The sequence below is a fragment of the Uloborus diversus genome, chromosome 1 (assembly GCF_026930045.1).
Source record: "Uloborus diversus isolate 005 chromosome 1, Udiv.v.3.1, whole genome shotgun sequence".
Classification (NCBI taxonomy): Eukaryota; Metazoa; Arthropoda; class Arachnida; order Araneae; family Uloboridae; genus Uloborus; species Uloborus diversus.
The window spans coordinates 104,571,954-104,599,849 of record NC_072731.1 but is presented as its reverse complement, the minus strand read 5'-3'; the positions used below and the strand labels follow the sequence as shown (position 1 = coordinate 104,599,849).

Here is a 27,896-nt window from a genome sequence, read left to right as displayed (position 1 = left end):
TTTTATTTAGAATGACATAGGAATGATGTGAAAAAGTATTGGACTTCATATTCGAATTCAGTTTCGCGTTATTTTGGTTTTGCTAAAAAATTTCAAAGTGTACGAACACTTTTGGGAGCTACTGTATGTGCCCCTAAGTGAACTTGTGCTCATTAGTTTTTGGGGCGAATTCTTCCAACGGGGTGGAGTAATGGAGCGTTTCTTGAGTTATGCGTGCCTGCTATTCCCCAAGAAGTAACTGGTGAAATCAAACAAAATTTGGTCGATATATTGCCCTTAATAGGTACAGGTGCTGATTCAATTCTAGTGTCTCAATAGCGTAAACGGGGGCAGAGCTATCGAACGTTTTTTGTAGTCACTTGTGACTAGTATATGTCAAGAAATAATGACCAGAATCAAACTAAAATTTATCGACAAGTAGCCCTCAAAAGGAACAAGAGTTGATTCTATTTTGGCGTCAATAGCTGAAAAGGGAATAGTGCAATCAAACGTTCTTTCTTTTTCATTGGGAGTGTCATATCTCAAGAAGTAATGCTATGTTCTGGATGAAATTTGGAATAAATGTGAACCTATTTGTCAATAAACTTCGGTTCAATTTTGGCGCCAATCGCTCCAAGGTGTGCTGTTTTTTTTTGTGTGTGTGTGCGAATAAAAATAACTTTATTAATAAAACAATAAGAAAGATAAGTCGTAATAGACATTTATATATAAATCATCTCTTAATTTATGGGGGGGGGACCTTAACCAGCTTTCAGTTTATAGCTGTTTAAAGATTCTTTTGCTTTAAGAAAAATCTGTAGTTCAAAGGATAGTAACAAACAATATGCCTTTTCAAATTATTCAAATAATTTACAGTAATAGAAACAACATAAAAGTCCTTTTTGACGCCTAACTTTTGAAAAGTCAGAAAGAAATGCAAGTTGAATAAAAGTAAGCTATTTCAAATTTCTTTTTGAATCTGTGCATCAATGACTGCTTTGTTAAGAGGTGAAATGATTTATTTTTAAAGAGTGTTTCAAACTTTCAGTGTCATTTAAAATAAAGAAAAAAAAGGGCTTGTACAGCGGGAATAGAAATCCAATTTCACACGAGTTGAAAGAAAAACGTTTTTCTTTGCAGCAATCATCAAAGTTGACGCATAAAAATGGCACAAACTAAAAACGAATGTCAGAAAAATGTATTCAGAAATGTATTCATTTATTTTGTTTCTCTAGAAGACTATTTGTTATTATCCCCCCCACCTTTCGGTAAATACTTTTGAAAAGTAGTAAAAAAATTTGGATGAACTGATTATAAATTCTAAGTAAAACTTTATTAGTGGAGTATTTTTTAAATATCGATTTTAATTTTTGCAGATTCAAATTTATGCCAGATATTGGTTATCAGGAAGTATCAAAAGTTTTGACTAAGCACAAACCGCAAAAACAGTTTGTTTATTAGTTATACGAAAGACTTTTCAAAGTATTCCTTATTTCTTTGTGTGCTTACATTAACTCAAAAGAGATTTGATAAATATTTTTCCCTTTTTAGAACATACAACACCATGAAAATCGTTTATGTAATAACGATATGTGTGTTGTTGCCTAGCTTACATGACATAGTTTATAATGTTCTAGAGGAAGTCGGGGTATCACGTCCCACCTAAACAAAAAAAGTTAACGAAAAACGAAAGATTACACCTACTCCACTTTTAATGCAGATACAGATATGCTGTGATCTATCATGAACAAAAACTACGAGTTACATTTTTTATTGCAGAAAACCAAAATTGCAGTTTTGGAGCATATTACTTTGACAGTCAGGCAATTCACTCCACTCCATCAGGTTAAATGCCTCACTTGAGGTAACACCACGAAACTTGTTATAATAAGCAAAAAGCGTTAACAATAAACTAAATTAATGTAAATCAACACAGATTCTGACCCAAACAACGCAATAATTACAAATTTACGCACATTTAAAATTCTTGGTGTATTTATTTATTTATTTATTTGTTTTGCTGTTTTTCGAATAAATTTGCATTGAGTGTACATCTTTTGCCCCCCCTCCCACTGGGAAGTTCTGAATTACAAGCCTGTGATGTATACCTTACTTTTATGTATTACATTTTGCTGACATACATTAGTATCGTTATACTAAAAGCAAGATGAATGAAAATGCAGATAAAAATTCTTCTTTTATTTGCATTATCATTCTATTTTAGAAATCTTGAAATGGACAGAGTGAAATCTCTGCTGGTTTCCCGTGACACTTCAGGATCAACTTTGAAAAATAAGATACCATACAGGAGAAGATTTGAACTCAGTTACGGCTACGGAAAAAGGAAATACAGTCGAAGAATTTACACACTGTGAGAAACAAGGCAAAAAAATATTCAAAAGACTTTTTTTTTCCATCCATATTATCATTTTTTATATATTAAAGCTTGAAACAAAAAATAGATAGGTTAAGATTGACAAAACGCACACAAGGTAATTATTGCTTTATCGTTAAATGTTAAAATGATGTACAATTATTCAAATTTCTGAACTGAAAACACTCTTGATTTTATTCATAACACGAAATAATTTTAATACCAAATAAAAGTGTTGTAACAACGTAATCACTTTATCTTGTCAGGATAATAGAATCTAGGAAACAATAAAAATTTTATTTTGTCCTTTCTGCAATTAAAATGCAATTATTGAGATTATTCGTAGCCAGTTGTTTTTTTTTTTTTTTTTGATGTGATAACTTCTTATGGGAGGGTAAACTGATTTGTGACATAACGCGTAACGGCGCAACTCTCGTCTGGCATTCCTTTCGTTCGCGCATACGACAGAAGCGCGCACTCGCGGGGAAATTCTGTTTCTTTAGTCTTTGGGTCAGTTTTAAGCGATAAGTGATAGTAGAAAAAGTAATGAAACTAACAGAAGATGAATGATTGTCGCAACATAACGCAATCTCCTAACGAAAGGTGAGTGTAATACAATATAATATCAATAACATTGTAAACAATATATATTCAAAACAGCATTAGAATCTTTAAATTTATTTTCAAAACAAAAACATTTTTACGATTAGTTATACTAAAAATATCTCGCTTCCTTTAGGGTTTTGAACTGTGATAAAATGTACATATTTTAAACGAACTTCATCCCCGCAGACTCCGCAACAAGGGAGTTGGAGACGGCCGAGAATACAAAAAATAATAAATAAACATTTATGTGCACCACAGAATAAAATTTAAACTGACTTTAACTTTAAAACAATCACTCGTTAAATAAATTACTTTTAAATATAAAAAAAAACCGCCTTCAAAAAATACCCAGGAACTAAAAAGCAAAAAATAACTGATTACACTTACATTCTATTTGCTACCCAAACACATAAATGAAATTTATTTTACAGTTCCAGTACAAAAATCAACTAAACTAAACAGCGAATTATAAAATAAACACAGATTTAATTTACTATACGATGAATTATTTTAAATACCTAACTAATTATATACGATCTCTTAATTTTTAATAACCATAGTAATTTAAATCAGTGTTTATTTTATAATTGGGTGTTTAGCTTAGTTGATTTTTGTACTGGAATTGTAAAAATAAATCATTTCTGTGTTTGGGTAGGAAATAGAATGTAAGTGTAATCAATTATTTTTTACTTTTTAGTTCCTGCCTTTTTTTTGAAGGCGTTTTTTTTATTTAAAAGTAATTTATTTTTTGCTTTTTAGTGGTGTAAATAACACAGCGAGCGTCTCGGAGACTTCCGACGACTGTAAAGAAAAGCTTTTTCAAATGCGTAACTGTATATAAAAAAAAATTGTCTTCATCATTTGTTCAACTTTGTCAAAGTTTGCTTTCCGAAAGCAAATGCACGAGTCACTAAAAAAAATGAAATAGCTTTAAGTTTAAATTTGTAAAATTGTAAATTTTAGAATTGTAATATTGTAAATTGTAATTTATGTTTCGCAATCAATTAGTGTCATGTAACTCGTGATAAAAGTCGCATGTTTCTTCACATGGCCCCACTATAGATGAAGATTAAAAATTCCACTAGAATGAATTTTACGTTTGCTTCAGAGAATCCTTAATTCAAAATTTTCATTATCATTACTCTTAATAATAAATACTTTTAGTACTTTCTTTAACTATAGGTAAATAAAGTATAAACCTTTTTTATAAATGGGTTTTATATTTAATCGTTTGTGAGGGAAATTGCATGAAATTTATTGTTTTACCCTTAACTTTTCCCTAAAGAACAAATAGGGTAAATCAAAGATTTGGAACTTAAGTTAGACGACCCCTAAATAAAACCTCCACTAAACAAAAAAAAAAAAAAAAAATCATAAAAACCGGTTCACTAAGTGAGACGATATACAAAGTTAATAAAGTACAAATCGATTTAAATGTGAGTATGATATTTTAAGAGTTCTCTCAATTTCATCAAACCTGAACTTTATTAACATTAGACCACCGAGGAACTATGCTGTTTCAAACAAAAAAAGACTTTTCCTTATCAGTACAGGCAGGGGCGTGCACACAAATTTTGAAGCCCATCACAAATGTCTTTTCCGCGCACCACTCCATATTATTTAACCCTATATTTCACCGTTAGTTAGAAAAATATTCTGCCCCCTCCAGGATCGGGCCCGGACCAACAGGTGTCCCTCCCCCCTCCCTGTGCACACCCCCGGGTACAGGTGTCTTCGAGTATTAATGGAACATTGTACAAAGAAAAACAAAATCCGACGAGTTCAGAACCTCCTCTTTTTTTTTGAAGCCTGCTAATTAATATAACTCTAATTTCAAATTGAACTGGCGGCATCGTGAAATAGTAAATCTAGAATATTGGTCAAATTTCAGAAATCATACACAGTTATAATGTATATTATTAAAGAATATAAATTAAATCGTGGAAAGGGGTGTTCTGTATTTAATTCTCCCTCAATTGAACACTAAATATATTTAAAAATTGGAATATTAAATAAAGAACTTTATATTTCAGTGCCTAAATAAATTTATTTATTAGTAAATAAAATGTTAAGGTAATTGATTCAACTATTAAAGTAGCAAAATATATTTAATTTACCACTTTGCTACGCAGTAATTACATTAAATACAGTTAAATACATTAATAACACCTATAATAAAAAATTACCATGCGGCGCAGCGTTGAGAAAATTAATCATCCATGTGCCGCGAGAATAAAATATCGTTCAAGAGAAAGCCAAAACCTTAGGTGTGAAAATACACCGATCACAGCAACACCACGTGACCATGACGTATGAAATTTAAAGTTTCTTGGATTTCTCCGGGACTCCTTATCAGATCCAGACCAAATTACAATGGGATCATCTGGGAAGTATACCCTTCCAAACAAATTTTTTTTTTCAAATCGGTCCAGTAGTGTTGGAATAATTCGAAAACACACATAAAAAGTCGCAATACGGAACCATAACCTCCTTTTTTTGAAGTCGGTTGAAAATTAGTTATTTAGGAGGGGGGATCCAATAAAGTGTGCGATTAGGGTCCCTGGTGATTGCAGGGGGGGGGGGGGCAAAATATAGAGCCTAGCCTGATCGTAATAATACGCCAATTTTATCGTTTCAGATTTAAGCTTAACCTTGTGGTTTGTTTATAGGGATAACATTTACAATTAACATTTTAAAACAGCATTTAATCTTTAAATTTATTTTCAAAACAAAAACATTTTTGCGATTAGTTATACTAAAAATATCTCGCTTCATTTAGGGTTTTGAACTGTGATAAGGTGTACATAAAACGAACTTCATCACCGCAGACTCCGCAACGCGGGGGTTGGGGACGGCCGAGAAAACAAAAATAATAAATAAACATTTAATTTGTTCATCACAGAGTAAAATCTAAAATGTTTCGTAAGTTTGAGTGTTTTTCTGACAAACGAAATATTATTATTTGAAACATGGCTTGAAAGTGATGATACTAAAATTATTTAATCTTTTAAGCGTATTGTGCAATTAAAGCGTCAAAATATAAAAACAGGAGGCGTAGCTGTTTATCAGAATGATATTTATCGCATAAATATTGTCACCCCAAATATAGGATTACATGTTAATAATGATACAAGCTTTAATACGGCTACACAAAACAATATTGGTGAAATGTGTATAGTGGAATGTCTCAATGAAGCAAAGCAACAAATTATTATTGCCAACATATATATGTCTCCAAACAAAATTTTTTTCAAGTATTATTCAATTTATTTATAAACAGCTTTTAAATTGTACACAAGAAGGTTCTTCTTTGGTTAATGAAGATTATTATACAATTCCTTTAATTTTAACCGGGGATTTTAATGTTAATTTTGCTTCTGATCGAGCTAAAAATTTAGTATCGTTTCTATAATCCAAAATACAATTACAAATGATTAATAAGCCAGAAGAAGCCACTACAAGTCACGGAACTGTACTTGAGCAGTCTTTGCAAGATTTTTAGAAAACATACAATGCAAAAATACCGTTGCTTATTATAGCTACCGTAAGGCAATTGTTACTTTCATAGGATTAAATAATAAATAAAAAAATATAAATAAAGTCAAACCACAGACAATTTGTGACTGTGACGACGAACATTTCGTTCAATAAATAAATAGTAAAACAACCGTTGTCATAGTAATCTGAAAAATCAGAGCAACATCAACTTTGGTCAAATGAGGATAATAAGCAATTCGTGAATGCTCAAAAATAAATAAAAAATGATTCAACTTTTAAAATTTAACCTGTATCTACACTATTTAAAGCTGGTGTGGTCAACATTTTTGGGAAGAGTCACTATCAGGAGAAAAAAAGCTATGTGTACCACTTTCAATTTTTCCAACACTATGAAAATGTAAAAAAAGTTTAAGATTATTTGCTGGCGATCTATGTGATTTTTCACACACACACACACACACACAAAAGTATGAACTTAAGAATTATTGTTAACAAATATATTTTTCTATTTTTCATAACTCATAGGGTAGGCTTAGGGTTCGGTTGGGTTATGCTTAAAGTGAAAACAAATAACATGAAGCATTTAGCTATAATTATTAAACAGGAAGTACTTAAGGTGGCTTATGAATTTGTAGCTTTTTTACCAAGTTAGTATAATTTCAAGATTAGTTCTTCCAAAATCTCAAGATTCAAAATATTCTCCACTAAAGGGGGGGGGGGGGCATTTGACTAACTTTCCGTGATTTTGTTGAATAAATGTGAGAATAATTTACAATAAATTAGTATAACAGCGGTACTACTGTGATCTTTTTTAATTTATTGCAAATTTGGTCTATTTCAGCCTTTGTTTGAAATTTTAAACATCGATAATGAAACTCAGTCAGAATTTTCTACGTTTTAAAGTTTCAACGATTTCATTGGCTGCTGCTACATCATTATTAGAATTTTATAATGTTACTTTGTATTTTTGAACTTGAGAGATTGTCTAATAGAACCATTGCAGAAAAGGTAAACACTTCTAATTATTGAGCTTTTAAAATATTCATCTTAAATTATTATCTCAATCATTCGGTATATCACCACCCACCAGAGCTACTGGTACCATCTCTTGTCCTGAAACAGAGGAGAAATTCTCTTACTATTTGTACTGATTATCTCCGAGTTTTTAATTTTGGCACTTACATTCCTTTGTTTTTGTACATCCCTTTGCAATGCCTCAATTAATTTTTAAATTGTCAGGGAAATTGGTTTTTCAAAAAAAAAAATATTTTGCTATGTTTTAACTACTGATGCAATTTATTTTAAAACAAAAGTCAATTCTCTGTTAGTTTTATTTACCATTTTATTTTACTTTTTATCGTGCGAGTATCCGATCTTTCTGCTCCTGTAATTATGTAGTATTGAAAACAAAGTTTTTGCAGAAAATTTTTACCTAACTTTCTCTTTGCTCATACCAATGTTAATTTTGTTTCAAAAACAAAAAAGGAAAAAGCAAGGGGTAGATTTATTCAATATGAACCTCAAAGTAATCGTAAAATAAACCAAGAGAAACAACGTCGCTCATAAAATAGAAACAGAATTCGAATCGCCTACGGGATACATTCTGAATTTCGAACAAAGGAATTGCAAAAATTCCTCGCCTCCTTGGTTCTCTACTACGGTTTTCTGCTGCAAATGAAAACAAAGAATTCGGAAGCTTCCATACTCTAACAGAGGATAAAAATACTTTACCATTCATAGGAAGGAGAATGGAAACTTTTATTAAATCCAAGAATGTTATAAAATTCCACATTCTGTACTGAAATAGTTCTGAGGGCTCAATTTTCCACCTTTTCTTTACTCCTTCGATGCATTTAAATTTTTGTTCACGATTTCAGCTTTCTATTTGCGTGAAATACTTTTCAAATTTGAAACATTTAATTTACGGATAACTGTATAAAGTCTTGATGCTTAACTCCTTTCAAAATGTATAAAATGTATACCTGTTACTTATGTTACATATAAGAAAAGTTGTAGAATCCCAGGAAAAAGACTAATACGGAGTTAGAATTGTAATATGTGCATCAAGAGAAAATATTCGTGATAAAAGAAAATATTGAAGATTTGAAATGTTAATTCAGAAACTAACGAATAAGTTTTAATAAAAAATTGTAAACCCATTAACTTCAAACATGTTCTAAAAGGCTTGAATTCATCATTATTTAATTGTTAGAGAAAAAAAAAAGGAGTTGTAAATTTGTTTAGGAATTCAAAGAAGATATAATAAAACTTAGAGAAGAGATGTCTATTAATCTTTGATATTTTCACCACAGGCCTAGTTAAATGTGTATTGAATACTTTTTTTGGGGCAATTCTGAATTTCTTTCTAACACCACTTGACTAATTGACGATTCTTTGATTTTTCAGATTAACCATAATGACGAGAATCAATCTAGCTCATTGTTTTAAGCATTTATTAAGAGAAACTAATTTTTGTCGTCATTGTTACGAATCGTCTGCGGTTTTCGTTCCTTATTTATTTGTTTATTTTTTGACGCCTTAACTCAAGCAGATTTTACATTAAAAACGGATTTTTCTTTGTGTTAAATCACGTTATTCCAGAAAAAACACAAACATAGACTAGCTCAAATAACAAAACTTCATTTCAATATATTATTTCCAGATTACTAATCTCCGTATTTTAAAATTGATAAGGAATAAAAACACCATCACACGGTAAATGCTGTAAATATAAACTTTATGATAAGTTTACGGTTGCAGAGTGATCATAATAACCATATCTTTATTACCGCATCTCAATTACCATGGATATATCTCGTATTACCATATCTAGAAAATCACCAGTCATAATATTTTGGATACAAATATCTTTTTCATTTCCATTCCAATCCATTTGTAAAAACAAGAAACCCAACGAGTAGGATCCAATCGTAATTCGTGATTGCGAAAAACACAATTTGAATCAAAACTCAAGTGAATGCCAGGGGCTGAATATGTTGGATGTATGTATTTTTTTTATTATTAGTCTCTTCAATTGCATTTGTTGTAATAGAAGAGAGGAGGTCAATCTTGCTGTGCAACATTCTGTATAAAAACAGTATTAGAATTATGAGACAAATTTTCTTGATGCTTGTTTCAACGTTTTTTCCCCCCACCAGCTTATTTCATTTTTGTTTAAGAAATTAAAGAAAATAAAAAAGAAAAACTGCTTTTTTTTTATCAGAGGTTGCACTTATTTTTGAGACATTTTCTCATTATTAGAGAAGTTTTGCCAAAAGAAACGCCTACAATTTTAGTTTGCTTTTCCATTGTATTTATTCTCCTCGCTTGAGAGTACTCAATCAAACAACTGAAATATTCTCAAATGTGATTAAATATAATGTCCGAAGTGAAATCGGTTTCGAGAGCTCAAATAAAAGGAAGTTTACATATTGTACAAGCTCAAATCAGGACTTCCTGAATAGGGTTAGCCGCGCTCAATTTACAAACTGCCTTGTTGGAGAATAGTTAACCTCTAACTTCTTAACAACAGATCGTAGAACTCAAGTGGTGACAAAAGATGACCAAATGGTTTAAATGGCTCCAGCCGTCTTATTCGGGGACAATAGACGTGGAATGGGATACTTCACTACACTGCATTGTAGTATTTTAATTCTAAACAGGCTCTGAAAGCAGTTGCTCTGAAATTCATAGCAGCTGCAGTCTATTTAACAAAGTATGGTAGTTGTGTTGAGCGTTAGTTGGTAATTTGTTTATGACCTTAATAAAAATGACAGCTGGTAATTTGTTTACTGATCTAAATGAAAAAGACTGTCAGAATAATAAGTTTTCTTTATTTAAAAAAGTATTAGGGGGGGGGGAGGGGCTTTGGAAAAGGAAATTTTGAAAATCAGCGCTGCCAAGAAAAGTAAATTTTAACAATGAATTCAAAAAAAAAAAGTGAATCTCAGGATTTTGTGAGATTTTCAAAGTTTTTAAGTAGTTTTTTTCTAAGTTTTTATTTTTATTGAACGATGTAATTATACTCGATATCAACAATCTTTTGCCGTGTAGTGCACACATTTTAAATCCCGGATAGATAGATATTAATCGGTTTTGGAGCAAAAGATCTGGAGATAGCATCTGGGACATCGGAAAATATTTTCGAGTGTTTTTGTCTCATATAGATTGGAAAAACGGGAAATCATATGGTACAGTGTCAGGAGATGAGTATGGTGGGGGAAGAAGTTCACCAGAGTTCATTAACGTTTTAAGGGTTCGCCTTGAGCAATTTGTTCTTGAAAAATCGTGTTTCATGATCGCTCCTTTTCGAACGATAATAATGTAAGTATTCTTGCCTCAAGTTACCACCACCTTTTTTTCCTTTCTTCTGATTGCTAAAACACTTTCTAAGAGACGAAAACTTGAAAACGGCTTCCATTCAAGATGCCATTTCCAGATATTTTGCTCTGAAAACCAATTAATTTTTATCAATCCGGGACTGAAAATTTGCATACTAGATGGTAAAAGGCTGTTGGTAACGAGAGTAATACATCGTTGATTAAAAAAAATATATATATTTTAAAGTTTACGTGTTCGAAAAAAACGACATTACTTTCCGATTCTTCTAGTATTTTGTACAGAGAATAGGTTTGTGTTTCAAAATTTTAATGGTACGTATACGGTTAAGTAGCATCCTGTACAGGTGGACTAACAGGTTTTGTGTCCTTTTTCAGATAAAAGTAAAAATTGAAACATAATTTTTTTTTCGATTCATCAATTCCTCCTATCTTTTCGTGATTGTACAAGATTGATTACTCGTATTCTGATTGATGGCAATACATTTGAAGAAGTTCTCGCATTAGCAATTTTTTTTTCGGCAATCACAAATTGTTTATTACCTTCACTTGACCAAAGTTGATGTTGTTCTGATTTTTCAGATTACATAGACAACGGTTGTTTTTAATATTTATTTAGAGAGCGAAAGTTTCGTCGTTTGGTTTTATTCATGTTTTCTTCAGGGTTTAACTCAAGCAGACGGAACAATTAAAAAAAAAAGTTTTTTTTTTTTTTTTTTTTTTTGTAAAATTATGATTTTTTAGGAAAAAACATCTGTATAGGTGAACTTAGAAAAATTTCATCTAAATGCAACGTTTCCAGATTACTAATTCTGAGAATTTAAGATTGATAAGAAATAAAAATGCATAACATCAATAGCTGTAAATAGTCTTGATGATAAGCGTACTGTTGAATTTTGGGCATAAGATCTTTATCTTTATTACCTCATCCTAATCACCATTTCCTTTTTTAGGGATGTGCCTTGTATTATCCATTCAGATAATCACTAAACATAATATGACGGGTGCAAATCCTTGATTATTACCATTCCATTCCGTTTGTAGAAACAGGAAGCCCAACAAGTAGGGTCCTATCACAATTCGTGATTGCAAAAAATATAATTTGAATTCAAGACCCAAAAATTCAAATTTTGTTATTCACGGATCAAATTAAAATAAATACATAAAAATGCTAACTAATTTTGATTTAACACCAATTTTCCTACCAATTGCTAAATCCAAATGTTTCCTGCTAAATTTCAAATATTAATACTAAATCTAGATTTCAAAAATGCTAAATTGACAACACTGAGAAGATCAACCTTGAAAAATAAGGAGCAAAATAGGGAAAAAATAAGAGAAATTCTGCATAAGTTTCAACGCAAAATAAGCTTTAAGATTTCAACATAAAGCAGCTGTCACGGTGAAAGTATTTGTGACTGCAGCTCACTCCGGCATTAATATGATTTTTCCCGGAAAAGCTTCAAAATTCCACTTTCGTGTGGAAATGAGAACTTTCTTAAAATTTCTCGGATTGGATGCATTTGAGGAAAAATTCGGAGTGTCAAAACTCATTTGATTCCGAAATAAGAATTTTATTGCTTTCGGTGTAATAATAAAAAGCTAATGCTCTATTAGGGATGCAAAGCAATTTCTATTCTTTGTGGAAAGAGGTAGGGAAGTCGTTATATTTCTTCATTTATATTCATAGATGATAAAAGCGCCGGAGTCATAAAGACGTGTTTGTTGTTCTTACCTGGAAAGAAATATTTTCCGTCTGCCGATTGACAATATGTCCGTAATGTGTGTATGCAACCCAAATTCAGTAGGATATCAGAACTTTTTGAACAAAACTTGTCAATGATTTCTGTGAAATGAATACATGCAAATTAAAAAGGTTGAAGAATGTTATTCAGGAATGGGCAAAATAATTTCAACAACTTCGCAAATATTATTTAACAATTTAAGTGTCGTTTACAAAAAATGAGCCAAAAAATAGAATACTTAATTCATTCAATGTTAATTTGAAAAGCAGCGAAAATATTTGCACACCTGTTAACCAATAAATTGCAACAAGTATAAAGCTTGGCTCTTGGAAAATATTACGTTGTTCATTTGCTCAAAATGGGGAGTCAACGTAATACTTCTGGAACCACAAAGTTGCGTATTGTGTATCATTGTTTAAAGTTAAAAAAAAGAAAAAAAAAACAATTTATCTCGGATAAAGTCAATGTTTTACAATCTTACAATCTAAGGTTTTGAAAGTTTTAAGGGAATATAGGAGAACTGAAACGTAACTGGAGTAAATATGATCGAAAGCTAGTAACAACTACCAGAGATGAATACAAAATCATGTGAATCGTCCAAAACAATCGTTTAAAAAATACCTCTGACATCAGTAAGTGTTGGGAAGAATCTGTTGTTATCGTGTCCAAGCCATATTTGTGCGACTGCATTAATTCAAGTTTTTATAGCGGGTTCTCAAAGTAAAACCAAGGATGACGTGAAACAGAGGCGTGCACTACTCTCCTGGAGCAAAGAGAAGCTCGTTTAGGGGCAACAAGACTGGGAAAGGTTATTAAATCATGAATCTTTATTTCTCGAAAGAGGTGTTCGGGTGTGATTTCTCATAAGTGAAGCGTTTGAAAAATCTTGTATGAGACGCTCTGCCAAATTTGAGACATCTGTCATGGTATGGAGATGCATGAGAGCTGCTGGGAGTGGGAAATTATGTTTTTAAAAGAAGCTGTATGCAGAGGCGTGTGCACGGGGTTTACCAAGGGTGCCGCGCTCGCGGTACCCCCATTAGCTCAAAAAAAAAAAAAAAAAAAAAAAGAAAAAAAAAAAAAAGACGAGATTACAAGTCCGGAGCGCCATAATGTTTTGTTGTAATGTGCAAGCAGCTGAAATGAGAATGAAGTGGCTGTGACTGACGGGCAAGGCAGACAACTTCTACAAACTAGAGGGTTTACTACAAACCAGCTTTAGCTTCCACATCACACACTCAGCTTTTATCATTTCTTCCTCTTGTATACGCATTTCATTTATGTTATGATTTAAAAAAAATGCTTTCATAAAACGATGCTGCACGGCTATGTTTCGCAAAATCAATTTATGTTCTAAATTTGAACTCTTTTTGACACCCTTCAAATTAATTGCTACCCCCTTTTTACGCGAATGAAGTTCATTTGAAATTTTTAACACTTAGTAAAAATATTAAGGAATATTATGTTTTTCATGAAAGAAAAATAAAGATGCTCGTGTGAAAATTTAAGCTGCTCAGTGGTGTACCTATGGAGTCTATAGTTCCCCGGTGAACTCTAAGGATGGCGCCCTCCCCCCACACTGTTGCATGGAAATTCATTAATGAAAATAACACGTAGCAATTTATTATGAAACATTTGTAAGTAAAATATTCACGTAGAAGCAAGGGGACCTGGAGATTTCTCCCTTAGAAAAATCTCGAAATTGTAATTGTAAAAACGCAGTTTGAGACGTTGTTTGATAAAGTAGGTCTTGGGGAATGAGAGGTTCCTGTTCCTTCCCCCGGCAAAATTTGCAGTTGAATTTCTAAAAACGCAGTTGTAGATCATCTTCGATTATTTTAGAGAGAGGGGACTACGGAGGGTTCTCCACCCCCTGAGTTTTTTTGAAATTATAGTTCGAAAAAGACAGTTTTAAACTATTTCAGGTGATCTTTAGAGGGAAGAGAGATTCAAGGTCTTCTGTGGAAACATTTCGAAATTGAAGCACCAAATATGTTTTTTTTTCCTTAAATATACCTTCTATAATGTTAGACGAAGCGTTTTTGAGGACTCTCACTCGGAACGTATTGAAATTGAAGCCGAAATTTAATACTATCTTGAATGTTCTTGGCGAGAGAAGGGGAGACAACCCCCAGAAATATTTTTGAAATTGTCATTTTAAAAACGCAGGTTAAGTCGATCTCTTGTAATATTTCTGGGAGGAGTTTGCTCCTCTTTTAATTTGCAATACATATTGTATCTTATTTAAGCAATGTTTCAAAATGTTTCTTTTCCCAATTAGAGTTAAAATGCCGTCTTTTTTTCGAAAAAGAGGAATTAGTCGTCCCTCACCCCTCCCAGATACGCCACTGCAATATAGAAGCATTAATAAGGCCCAAGAAATGCGCCATGCACGCAAAAGTTCTTTTTTTTTTCTTCTTTTGAGGGGGCATTACGGATTGCATCTTTTATGCTTCTAGCTATATTGTAACTAGTTTTCTTTGAAAAACTAATTAAAGTAATTAACTTTAAACTCATGTTATTTCTTCGAAATAATCCTGGCAAATTACGGCTCCTTTTCGGGTTGGGCTCTTAGCGAGAGTCACTCCTGTATAACAAAAATTTACCACATCAGTCAAAAATGTTAAAAGAATTTTTACTGAGACCGCAAACGCACGTGGGTCATTATACAAAAAACGTAGGTTTTTGAAGTGGGCATTCATGAAAAAAAAAAAAAAAAATCTCCAATTTTTTTAAAAGTTACTTTGTATTGTTCCTTAGTCACCTTTTTACTCTCTCATATTTAGTCACATTCTTTATTGGTTATTTTGTAACTTTCTTTTGTAGTTAAAATTTTGGATGTGAACGGAAGGTAACGGATGGTAAAAATATATTTTAAATGTTATTTTTAAACGTTTCATTTTAATAAACATTGCATCTTGTATGAGGAACATGATTTGAACTGATTAAAATGTACACATCTTTCTTAAAATGGATTTTGAAAGAAGTTGTATGCTCCATTTCTGATTGTATATCCTCCATTACATCTATACTGTAACGGAGGATGCAGAAACGGAGGATACAAATACTTATGTTTTGCTATGATCATTGTGTTGATTTAGAGTTAACGCAGCATGTTATTTAGAATTTACTTTAAATTAAATTTTAACTATAAAATTTTTTGTACACAAACAATTTTTCCGGATGATACACAAAGTTAAGGACCTATTTGACTTCAAGGAGAATATGGCTAAAATTCTTTCACACTAAGTTCTTTAGCTTCACTATGAAGACCCAGAGTTGAAAAGAGCTAACTTGTAATTCTAAACCTCTGTAATGAGCTGCCAGTACCGCCGTCCATAGGAAATTCTATTACTGAATTAAATCCTGAACGGAGGATACAAGAAATACTGTGACAGTGATTCAAAAGATTATGAATGCAATATATTTTTTATTTTACAATATGATTCTTTCAACCTATTCAAAAAACATCAAATGATTTAAATTTCACCATTAAATCTGTTATTTTTTTTTGTATTGAGTAAATAAATGAAAACGTACATGGGAAGAAATGTATGTGTTCAGTGAAAAAAAATTTTAAAATTTTTTGTAACATCATTAATTTGTATTAATCATTTTCAAAATTTGTTATACTTTTCTAAATCTCATAAAAAAGTGCTTAAAAATAAATATTTTTGAAACTAATACCTTGGATCTAAAAAACGCGTTTTTTGTAGAATGACCTACGTATTTCAAACAAATAAAAATATCAGGCTAGAAATAGAAAATTTGATTATTTCAAACGAAAGCACTCAAATAGTTTTGGAGAAGAAAAACTCAGGAAAGGGTTTCCACAATATTTATATCAATAATTGAAAAAAAAAAAAAAAAAGATAGGGACATAGCAAAGGTAGGAAAGGGAGAGAAGTCCCTGAAATGTATCCTTCCATTTTACGTTACCATAGGTTCGTATAGAAGAAGGGTTTTCGAAACTTAGAGTTAGAAAGAAGTCCGGCGGAGAGTCCCAAGCCCCATCCTTTCCCCTATTGTAATAAGAGATGGCCTACAATTACATATTTTGGAAGTCAATTCCGAAAAACTTCAAAGAGAGCGCTACCACTAAAATCCCCGAAAAAAGCCCAACCTAAATCCGCGAGAAACGCACCCTATCCATCATTAATGATTGTCTAAACTTTCGTTTTTAGGACTTTAATTTGTAAAGTTTTTTGGGATACCCGAACCACCCTTCAACTTAATATCATCAAAGATCGTCTAAAATTACGATTTAAGGGCTTCAATGTCGAAAACATTTCCGGGAGAGATCACCCGAACTCCTTAATATGAAAAATTGATAACATCATTGAAGATTATCTATAATTGCATTTCTGGATTTTCAATTCCGGAAAATACCGAGGAAAGTTGCGCGAACTTTCCTAACCACTAACATTAACAAAGATGCTCTAAAATCTTCGTTTCAGTAGTTAATTTTAATCGCGTTTTATAGCTAAATTTCAAAAACTTTCCGAGGGAGAGCCTCCGAATCTCTCTTCCCTACATCATCAAAGATCGTCTGAAATTGCATAGTTGGGACTACAATTTCAAGCAAATTCTGGGATAGAGATTCCCAACATAACTGGAGATAATAATTGCACTTTTAAAAGTTTTGATAAATGGATGGGGGAAGTGTTCCTGAACCTTTTTTCCTTACAATAACCAAAAAAGTCTAAAATGCATTTTTAAAACTACAATTTCTAAAAATTCTCGGACCCACTCATTTTTGAGTGAATATTATGTTTACGATTAGGTTTATATTCCTAATATGTACTCAAATTTAGTTTTGACTCCCTAACTTCATTTTAATCCAGAAACTAAATTATCTTTCTATATTTAAAATGCTTAAAACAAAATCAGATGCCACCAATTTCATACACCTTTTCAAAATTTTTGACGTCGCGACGGCCCTGCGCCCTCTTTCGGTGGTTATCTAAATGACCAGGTATACTGGTATATTGGTACCCCCTATTACTGAAGCTCTGCACACGTCTCTGGTTGTACATTACGCCGTTTATCAAGATAAACTGAATTACTGCATGATACACTTTTCTGAGGCCCAGCAGTTGCGCATGGAGTGGCACATTTATCTTTCAGCAAGATTCATCGTAGTGTCACATCTTCAAATCAACTCGTATACGGAAACAGAAGAAGAAATTTTTTTAAAAAATTAAACTGGCCAAGCAACTCTTCCGATGTCTCTTAGATCCAGAATTTGTGGCATAGTCACGTCTAAAGGTAAAAAATGCTCCCGACTAAGTTAACACCGCCAAAACTGAACTCATTGCTATATTGAAAAGGAAATTTAACTGTAATAGTAGAGATAAATGTAAAAAGCTGGAGGAATCCATGTCTACAAGAATTAGAGTTGTGATTCTAGCAAAAAGTGACGCGACAAAGTATTGATACTGTCCGTTTTGAAAATGTTTCTTTTTCCTTTTTAATTTTGTTAAGCTAATTTGTTGACCCAATGTAAACCGTCATCACCATCAACTTTTGTGTTTTTCTGTTTGAGATTACTTTTAATTAAGTATGTATGAAATGTTATGAACACTCTAAAGTCTAAGAAAGATGGCACGCTCTTTAAAAAAACCTGTTTTGCTCTTATTATTTTGTTAGATTAATTTTTTTTTCTAAAGTGAAAAGTATTATATTATTTTGAATTTGGGTTGTATAATATGTTGGCGTTCCTACGTTGTAGATTACATGCTTTTCCCTCCTCACCTCCAAAAATCTCGTAATGTGTTACGTAAACGTCATGAAATTTTGAAAAACAAATTTTCATTCATGTGGCCTAAAGAAAGTTATCATTATATAAACACATTTATTGGCATCCAAAAATTTTGTTGTCAGGGCTGTAAACTCTTGAATAATGTTTTCTCATATAAATATGTTTGAGCAGTACAACTATACTTACAAATGTTTGAATGCTGTACTATCACAAATTCGTGTGTGAATTTAAATTAAGTAAACGAGATCGTATTCTAGTAGATAAAACAAAGTGTTCAGAATCGCCACAAAATACACACTGGGCACACGCGGAGATCGTACCCCTTAATCTATAGTTCCTAAGGACCTGTGGTCTGTCGCTAATAGACATGGGTGCAGAAATCCAGGAAACTTCCGCTACTCCTCCTGAACTCCGTCTAAATTGAGATGGAGATGGATGGAGCTGACATATGTCGTTCGAGGCAGTAATTGGTCTCCAGAATGAATCTACGACCTGTCTCGTGCTATATGCCTATCTAACCAGAATCCTAATCAGGGAATTCTAACCTAATCCTAATTTTAACTGGGAAGCCATAGACAGTGTAATAATGAAAAATATCTAAATAAGTAGCAATAAAAAGAGCATAGTAAAACATGTTTTGGGACGAATAAATTAGTTGCCCTCGTCTCTCGTTATCAAAATATAAGGCCTTATAGTCTAAAGTGTAGAAAAGTTGCCAAATTTGGCGAGTTTTGGTTAGAAATGCAAGTCTTTTTTCACACGCTTTGCAGATTGATAGCAGGCAGGCATTGCCCGTTTTCCACGAGAAGGCACTTGGCTCCGCCTTCGTCACGGGGTATCCGATGGTTCTATTTTGCAGTTTTCGACAGAAGACATATTCGGATTATAGCATTTTTCCATAAAAAGAAGCAGCTTTTAAATTGTATGAATAACGGAAGAACAGCAGACAAATGAAGCAAGTGACGTAAAGGACACTAAGACTTTTTTCTTTTTGCAAATTAAAATTCACGCCAAAGTTAAGGTTGTCTGGTTGTATCATTTTTGAGCAGGGGGATGTGTTTACCGATCACCCCCGCGCAATATTTAACTCGGTGTTGCAGAATGCGGGGCGAAGTGCCCTTTCGTTGTGAATACACAATACAGACTGTGAAGTCCTGTGGTACCTTTGATTTGTCACCAAGTACTTAAATTTAGCGACTATTTTGAAAATTTTATCAGAGTGTATAATACCTTATATCTCGGTAACGGGGAAATTAGAGCAAATAATTTATACTTCCAAAAACATGCTTTACCATGCTCTTTAACCGTAACTATTTAATAATTTTTTTATTGTTCCATTACTCGTGGGGTTCCCTAGAAAAGCTTCATGCTAAAAGTAAGAAGTTAGTGCAGTTAAGAATTTTTTCTATGAGGCCTTAATCTTAGAGCAGGAATTAGTAAATGAAGGGAGCAATTTCAATCACAGGGTTAGCAAAAGCTGAGGCTAAGACTCCAAATCATGTGACTTAACAACGACGAATGGTTCGCACGTTTTGCGTGTAACTAGCGAAAGAAACCTGATTTCTTCCAATGCTTTGCTTTAAAATCTATCACGTGAGTTGGGGGTCTTTGGTTCAAGATAGAAAGTCTTCACTCCCTCCGTTTTATCTTTTCTCAGTGGTCTTAATATGAGCCACTCTCTTCTGCCTTATTTTCTGCTAGTGGTACCCGCACGGCTTTGCCCGTAGTTGAAAATTAAAAGGTCTTTTGGTTCGCCTGTGTATTTACAAATAATGTATGGTGAATTTCTCGCCATTAGCTTGCCCATGTTACATTTCACGTTATGATAACTTGGTAATTTAGTCGTTCATCTTATAATAATTTTGCTCTGGAAAATGTTCTTAAAATTGCAATGGAAAAAATAAAATTAAGCATAAAAGCCAGATTTTTTCGAGACTTGTTGATACAAATGCGAATACTTTTCTTCATAGTAAATGTAATATCAAACTAGAAGAATAATTAATAGTTCTAATTTTAGTATGGAAATGCGTTTCAACTCGCAATTTACCACCAGAAATTGATGGCAAACCGGAAAAAGTAAAATTAGGCTTAGAAAAATAGTTTTGAAGCAAACTGCAGCAATTCTAAATTTTTCCCCCCAATAATAAAACTTCTGCTTCCCTGATGTGAATGCGGAAAGATGTTTATCCCTGTGATGTACGCCGAGCTTCCCGTTTCTTTGTTATTATTCGCAGCTGAACTTGGAAGATTTGAAAACCCGAGAATGGCCTTTTTCTTTTCCCCTTTTGCAGTTTCAAATTTTCCGTCTTGTTATTTAAATTTCGTTTCCATTATAAGGAATGTGTTTTGCTTTTCTTTTGTGGCTCACGTATAGTGATTCATCAGAATATTTTATTTTCTTGCACCGAAAACTTTAGTTAGCATATGGACAATTTTTTCACAGTAGCACTTTTCTTGAATGTGCAGAAGGGGAATTCCTGTACAAAACTACTTAGCAGTATCATCTGCTAATATTTTTCTTCATCAGTTGTACAGTAAGCTCATATTAGAAAAAATACCATAAGCATTGATGTCGGTTTTGAAAACTTTCATAATAATAATATTATTAATAATAATAATTACAACAACAATGATAATGATAATGGTAATGATGATGATTTGATGATGATGGTGATATTAATAATAACTAATAATAATAATAACTGATTATTATTATTTTTATTGTTGTTGTTACAGAAACTTTTGATTAATGAATTAATTTGTATTTTAGTTTTTTGTTCTGATAATGACATGATTCATTCAGTGGTAGATTTAAAGGTTTTTGCCGAGCCCTTTAGAAATGAACAGAACTGAAAAAAGTATTTCTCATGTGTCTTTTTGAATCCCTGTTGGGGCTGTTTTGTGGTGGGGGCGATATTTGAGATATGGTTAATTCGACCCAGGATTCATTGTTTCTTAGGACTCTAAATATGACAAAGATAGACTAAAGTTTCACCCGATGCCACTTCGAAGTGCCAGTGGGATTTAAAATTAAATTCAGGAAATATATACTAAACATCAATTAATTCAGCGAAGAATGTAATATTATAACAATAATGGTTTGATATCTTCTGGAATGTAACGAAATATTCTAAGTTTTTTTTTAATACGATAAAAAAAGGAGCGTTTTTTTCGTTTTTGTGTCTATACGCCTCGTTGATACATAAAATGTTTCAGGAAAATCATTACCTTATGAACATGATGAATTGTTGTTTTAACATCAGACCTCTTGTCTTAGTTTTGATATTGAAACAATGAACAATATCTCTTTAATCACCATACAAGTTATAAAAACAATATTATTTTGGACAGATTTTTCTGGGCTTAAAAGTGATGTAAAACTTGTTGGGACGCAATAATTTTATTGACAGCATGACAGATACCTAACATCAGATCTATTTTCAAAACTATATTTGAGATATTTCCCCCCTATTTTTTTTTTTTTTTTTTTTGCATTTAGTTTCCTTTTTTCGTGCGTTTAAAACACACATGTACATCCAAAAGGTTTTGGATAGAATTTTACGCTATCTTTGTAGCATGAAGAATAACTGGAAACTATGAATTACTGTCACATAATTTTGGGAACATTCTAGACACTGTAGTTGTACAACAGACACCCAATTGGTTAACAAGTTCTCAGTAGCATAAAAAATGTACACTGGTTGAAAATATATCTCTATTTGTATTTCAATACATGTTTTTCATTTTGTTTGACATTTTTAACGATAAAATAACCACGAAGTTAAGGTTACCAAAGAAGAGCATTAAAAAAACTCATTAAGAGGAAAAAGTACAAAAGTCTTAGCGTTTTGAACAACTAAAGCAATCTTCACAAACATTTGCGCTATTTCTATGATATAATCTCTCTTTTTAAGGCTTTTAAGAACTCTTTTTCATCAGCAAGAACCGGTTTTTCATAATAATTTAAAGAAAGGGCTTCATTTAAGCAGGTGTGATGGGCGCGGCCGAGGAAGAGTGGTATTAAGAATGAGTTTGGCAGCAGGAAGGTCGCAAGAAACAAAAAGATGAAGAAAACAATAGTTATGCAAAATAAAGAAAATAAAAAGTAACAGCAAAAAATGTTTTTATCTTTTTGTAAATTTTGTATTTTTTTCCGTTTTTCGTACTGAAGTTCCTTTTGTTGCTAACTTTGCTTTGATTTATTGTTGTCATTCTTACAGTTATTATATAAAAAAGTTTGCTTTGGTGTAGTTGCATACCATTGAATTAAAAAATATCCAGCATCCAGTATTCACTTGAATTTGGGCGTCTTGAATTCAAAATAAATTTTTCGCTATCAAGAATTGCGAAAGGACCCTATTCGTTGGGCTTCTTGCTTTTACAAATGAATTGCACCCGTCATGCTATGACTGATGATTTTCAAGAATAATTAATACGAAGCATATCTATTAGGTGATTAGGATGCGGTAATAAAGAAAAAGCATTTACGGTCAATATCCAGTAGTACGCTTATCTTAAAGATTATTTCAACGTATTTACGCATTTTCATTTCTCATCAATCTTAAATGATGGAAATAGGTAATCCGAAAATTTGTAATTGGATGAAATTTTACTGTTTTAAGTTGATCAATATAGTGTTTTTTTTCTAAAAAAAACTTAATTTTGCACAAAAAACACCCCTCTCCCTTTTTTAATGTAAAGTGTGCTTGATTTAAGCCCTGAAAAAATTTGAATAAAATCAAACCGCAGAAATTTAACTGTGAGAGCGAAAATTTCGCTCGCTATTTGCAACTCTAATAAACTATAGGGGGCGCTGCAGTCCCTGTCTAATGGCGGATGAAAAAGGTAAAACAAACGCATGCCGTAACTTATAACTTGCTTTGACGCTTAGTGAATGGCAGTAATTTTTCATCTTGTTTGAGGGAAGCTTTCTTTTCTATTCTTCTGAAATTACATTACACCATAAACTGTCTGAAGCCTTTAATTTACCCCAAAGAAAACACGTGGAATGGAATGTTTAACCTTTTTCTTTAGTATTATTAATCACCGCAAGATAGCGTATTCGAGCTCTGGAGTTGCGAATATAAATATTAAAAACAGCCGTTGTAACGGTAATTAGAAAAATCAGAGCAACATTATCTTTGGTCAGATGGGGATAATAAGCAAATAGTAATTGCACAAAAGGGGGGGGGGGTATTCTCCATTTTACTCCTCAAACGTTCAATATATGTATCTGTTTATCTATTTATTTCCTATCTATGTATCAGGCAGTGAGAAGCAATGGGATGTATGTGGACTTTATAAAGTTTCAAGTAAAACGCATTTAAAGTTCCGGTATTAGGTAGACTTTCATTGAATATTTTTTTCTAAATCATGCTGTATAGCAGGACCCACCAGAGCTACTAGTACAATCTCTTTTAATCTTTGCAATGACATCAATTTTCTTCTTTTTGCCTCATAATGTCTGTTCATGTTGGAAAAAACGCATGTGGTCACAAAACATTAAGGAGGTTAATTGCAACGTTAAATAAAACTTTTGCTATACATGCTATTTAGTACGAGAAAAGTCTAGTTAGTAAATAAATGTCAAAAATTTACGGAGTCTCTACAACATATTATTTCTTGCTAATTTCACTGAGGAATGTCAATTAAACTATTCAAAAAGAATGCACCGATGAAAATATTACTACTCATTACATACTAGGTAAATTTGGGATCAAATTTAATGTTGACTGCTGAATGCTATTTGTTCCGAGGTAAGGATTGGAGTTACGAGATAATCAGCAACGGCGGAAAAATAAAATCCGAGGTGCTTTATTTTTACCTGGAAGAAAGGGCCGAACGAGCAATTTTTTTTTATGTATAATGCTTTTGTTTTGATGTTACTTTTATTGTTTCTTCTTTTTTTCCTTTAAAATGGACTGAAAGTTTTTTTTATTTAAATAAATATATTAACTGCATGGTTTAAAAAAAGGTTCTTTCACTGTATTTGCTCGTTTATTTATTTTTTACGTATCATTTAGAATGGATTCTAAAAAAAAAAAATAAAATAAAACCGAGTGAGTTTTCAAACGAATGAAGAAAATTCGGTGTCTTTATTTCCCAAAAAATTATCTTCTATGTATTTCAACTTTCGTGTCGTATTAATTCCTATTTTATCAGTAAGATGGGTAAATCAGTATATGGGGGATATCAATAAGAATGGGTAAAAACTAATTATGGTCTAATGTATCCATAACTAAAACATTTACTTTTAATTGACTAGCTATGGGCATATTAGCACATTAGCTTAAACGGATCTAAGATATTCATCTTAATTTCAAAACTCTGTACCTCAGAGCCAGAAGGACGCAAGTTCGAAAATTGCGATTTTCTATTTATTAGTGCATTGTATTGTATTTCTTAAAAAAAAAAAAAAAAAAAAAAAAAAAAAAAAAAAAAAAAAAAAAAATCCATTTCAATTTTTTACCAGGGTTGCAAAGGAGTGCGCGTCCCATCCTTTGCATGAGCTAGAAAAAAAAGTGTTTCCTCTCTACTCGAAAATTATCATAATGTGACTTACGTTCCTTTCTCTCTGAGGTACAGAACAATAACTTTATAATAGAAAGAAAGCCGAGGAATGAGTAAGTACCAATAAAACTTTAAAAAAAACAGCAATTTTAGTTTCTTAATAAAGGAACCATTCAGAAACTTAAATTTAAAGAAACTTCACTACTGCTCTCTGAGAAGCATTAACAAAATAAAACACACTGTAGATAAAACCTCGTGCTTGAAGAAAATGTGGTGGGATATTTTTTTTCTCTTGAATTAATCTATTTATAGAATCTGTTGATATTGTTCCTAGAATATTGATTGTAAACTTGATATTGATAACATAAGACATTGTCAATTACTGGTTTGCTGAACCATAAGTAGCCACTTACATTAATTTAGTAAAAAGAAATGTCAACTATTTAAAAATGTTTCTCATAGTCAGAACATGTCATCAACACTATCTTTCTTTACTAATAATAAAGCTAAAAGTATCTCTGGATCTCTGATATCTGGATCTCTGTTACACGCATAACGCCCATACCGTTCGACTGATTTTCATGAAATTTGGCACAAAATTAGTTCGTAGCATGGGGGGGGGGGAGTACATCGAAGCGATTTTTAGAAAACTTGATTTTGTTCTTTTTCTATGATTTTATTTTTACCACTATTGGTGGATTTAATTCCTCTGCACCGAGCGAATTACCATAACATGGACGAACAAATTACCATAACATGGACGAGCAAATAACCGTAACATGCACGAGCAAATTATCATAGCATATTGGCGAGAAATTCATCATCCATTATTTGTAAATGTACAGGCGAACCAAATGATCTTTTAACTTTCTACTACGGGCAAAGCCGTTCAGGTACCGCTAAAAGATATATAAAACTCATAAGTTTCCACATGCAATTTTAAAAAGTTTCTGTCATTTGAGAAATATCGTAAGGCAGACATTAATCTTCGAGAAACTGCTTCTCTTTCATCATTAAAAAAATATCTGTTGCCAGTTACGTCTGTTACTTCAGTTGTTACCCTTGTCAATTTTCATAACTGCTGTCAGATAGCTTTCTCCGTTCCTTCACTTCATACGAAACCGTTCAAAACGATGTAGTTCTCTTTTAAAAACTTATATCTCTCAATCTGTCATAAATTTCAACTTTCCTTTGAGTTGTGAAATGTGTTCGATGCTTCTTTGAAGGTTTCTTACCATATTTTTCAACTTTTATAAAAATAGAGAAACGCGATAGTACTGCAGAATTGCTTTTTTTTCTTCGTATTTTATCGATTTCTGCTTTGGAAATGGAGCCCTGAGTTCTTCAGCCTCCCATTACTGTGGTTTGAATCGTACAGATAGATGAAAATTTGCAGAATATCGGTTGTGAATTTTGTGAAGGAGTAAATATGGATTCTTCAAAAGGTGTGGTGTCAAAATTGTTGCTAAACATGCAGAGAAAAAATTACATTTACGCTACAGTTAAAAATATGAGAAACATGAAGAAAGTTATTCAGAACTGGCTGTTAAATGTGTGCCAATTAACATCGTAATGAAAAACATCTAACGAACTTAACGAAGCAAGATTTCTTGAATCGGTCAAATCTTCTTCATAGCAAAAAATGTGCAAAACATGACTCTATTCGTGCTGTTAAGCAAGACGGCAGTTTAATGTTTAATGTTAAGTAACTTGTTCAAAGGGAAAGGAGCACTCTCGAAATTCCGTTTTTGGAATGCACGCTCTCGAAGACTGGAAAACTTTTTTAAACACTTTTTGTAAAAGAAGATCATTTTTTCGAAAGTTGTATAAAAGTATTTTGCATAAAATCTAAACAAAACTTCTTTTTAAACAAAATGTACTTAGTTTTACGGATTGTTTTTCCAATATTGACCTTCGTAAATTTAGTTTTCACGTTTTGCTTTTATCGCCTGTAAAGCTTAAGTCGAACATACTATTAAATTCTTTAAAAATAAACGACAAAAATGTAATTTTTTGTGTGTGATTTTTTTTTTGATATTTCCTTTAGTTAAAGCCCCTCGAGGGTGAGGCTTTAATAAACTGCTTTTGAGGAATTTTCCAAATCCATCGGTATTTAACCTATTCGAATAATTCTTTTTTATAAAAATAAATAAGGACCCATATATCCTCTAGACATCGTTTTTGAAAGTTTAGTTAGGTTTTTTGATAAAGAAAAAAATTCATTTTTGCCGCCAAAAAACTGCATTTTTACCAATTTTATGATTTTTTTTCTCCATGAAAAAAAAGTTTTTTTTTTACTAAACGGAGATGGCAGTCTAAAGCCCTTATATGAGAGTTTCATAACATATTTTATTAGAATCATTGAGTGCATACAGCCTCGTAAATAAAATTTGAAATTTTGAAAATTTTCAAAAATTAGCGATTTTTGAAGTGATTTTACTCAAAAAACCCATTTTTTAAAAATCTAAAAATTGGCTCATTTGTACCCCATATAATGCTTAACTAGTGGATAGACACCGCATCCGGTAATTTTTCCCATAAAATGTTTTATGATTTTTTGAAAGTGACCTTATCGCCCATGGCATGCATGTAAAATAAAAATGTCTAATAATTTCAGTCACTGAAAATCTGATTATATTAATGCCTAATAGCTACAAAAACGGTGCACTTTATCAGGAACAACTAAAATCTTACTGACTTTTAATAATATATCAGTAACAAACTGCTTTGGATGATCCAGTCAATTCGTCTTTTTGTAAGACTTTTTGTGTAGTTTATAGGTAGAAGAGCCTTTGGTGATTATATTAATGACTAGCTATGATAATGATGTACTTTATCAGTAACAGTTAAAATCTTTCCTTTTTTTTAAATAAATATTAGTTGATTTCGTCTCCAAAGCTATGCATTCACCGTTACTTTCATATGCAGCAACAAATCATATTTTTTCTCTTTCAATAGTCTTTCTCTTCAACTCAATTACACGACAGGGGAAATCATCGAAGGGAAGAACAATACAATGCATTTAAAACAATTAATTTTAATTTCGTGCTTTGGTTGTCATTGGCGAATGTTGTCACATAATTTTT

At 32.1% G+C, this 27,896-nt stretch overlaps 2 protein-coding genes across 4 annotated transcripts in view; one reads left to right on the top strand and one right to left on the bottom strand.

Moving 5' to 3' along the window:
* Positions 1–27,896, top strand: part of LOC129231201 (uncharacterized) — a 175,412-nt gene that overhangs the window by 44,133 nt on the left and 103,383 nt on the right. The window lies entirely within an intron of this gene.
* LOC129231184 (uncharacterized) overlaps positions 1–27,896 on the bottom strand; it is a 48,333-nt gene that overhangs the window by 18,767 nt on the left and 1,670 nt on the right. The window contains exon 1 of one of the 2 annotated variants that reach the window (XM_054865441.1): positions 5,146–5,172. The exons of the other annotated variant lie outside the window; for it this stretch is intronic. The gene's annotated coding sequence lies outside the window, so the exon portion shown is untranslated. Of the gene's footprint in view, positions 1–5,145; positions 5,173–27,896 lie in introns of those variants that run through there. 2 annotated transcript variants of the gene reach the window in all.